At 50.8% G+C, this 1,152-nt stretch overlaps 1 non-coding gene across 1 annotated transcript; it reads left to right on the forward strand.

Moving 5' to 3' along the window:
• The first annotated feature begins 815 nt into the window (after nucleotides 1–815).
• On the forward strand, nucleotides 816–889 carry TRNAT-AGU. The gene has a single exon. It is a non-coding gene; the product is annotated as a tRNA-Thr (tRNA).
• The last annotated feature ends 263 nt before the right edge of the window (nucleotides 890–1,152 follow it).

Here is a 1,152-nt window from a genome sequence, read left to right on the forward strand (position 1 = left end):
TCTGGCTGTGCCCCACTCAGTTCTCTTCCCCCTGCTGGGTGGGGGGGGTGTCCTCTACCCAGACACTTGCCTCAGTGGCCGGCTGCAGTCCAGAGTGTAGCCACCTGTGTCAGTGGCTACTGAGGCAAAAGGTGTGAACCTCCAACCCTGCCATCTGTTTCCCTGGACCATTTCCCAACAGACCTAGAACCTTCCTCCACCTTTGTATCAGGGCCTTAGTCTGGCAGTAGTCAGCCAGGAGGTCACTCATGCACCCTTTACCCCAGCACTACTCTGATCATGGTGCCCTCCCAGCTCCTTCCTTCCTTCCTGGCAGCCAATCCTCCCTCCTCAAACTCCAAGGAGTGACTAACTCTTGCTGTGCTGAGCAGCTCTTTATATATGGGCTGCTCCAGCAAGCCTTCTCCTGATTGGCTCTCCCAATAAGCCCTTTCTTGATAGGCTGGGTTCTGCACAGCCTCTTCAAGGCTGCCTTAATCTTTTTCCTGCTTGTTTGGGGCAGACAGCCCACCACACATGGAAAGTGGCAAATGAGAAGTCTGGAGCTGAAGGAAAGGTTACCATGACTCAGAACTGAGCTGAGGTTGCTGCGACTGAAACACAGATCACTAACCATTATATGATCACAGTGACTGGTGGGAGAGGCACATGTTAGAAGCCCTCTGTCTACTCAGCTGTGGCTTTCTGTGCACAGAGAGCCAGACACCTCAAGGTCTGCAAGTCTTGAGGGAAATGGGGAACGTCTGTACTTTAGAATTTGCAGGTGTTGACTTGAACCATCAAATGAAACAGTTGCAAATACTTTTTTTCAGGCAAGCACCATGGCTTAGCTGGCTAAAGCACCTGTCTAGTAAACAGGAGATCCTGGGTTCAACTCCCAGTGGTGCCTTGGTGTATGGCTTTTGTCTCCTCTACTCACATTTTCCTGTGTCTTCCTAGGAAACAGAAGAGGCCTCCCTTGGTATCCAAGTCATTGCTTGCTAAGGAAAGGGCTTCTTTGGAGAGAAGCATTGGAAACAATCAAATCACAAACCTGGAGCTGATGAAAACGCTGCTATGACTGACATTGGCATGGCGGTTGCTTCGACTGCAATTGCTGCAACATGAGATCCTGCGCCACACATCCTTGTGATTCCCTGGAGATGTTCACAC

The sequence above is a fragment of the Mauremys mutica genome, unplaced genomic scaffold (genome assembly GCF_020497125.1).
Source record: "Mauremys mutica isolate MM-2020 ecotype Southern unplaced genomic scaffold, ASM2049712v1 000668F_np12_subseq_1:102767_obj, whole genome shotgun sequence".
Classification (NCBI taxonomy): domain Eukaryota; kingdom Metazoa; phylum Chordata; order Testudines; family Geoemydidae; genus Mauremys; species Mauremys mutica.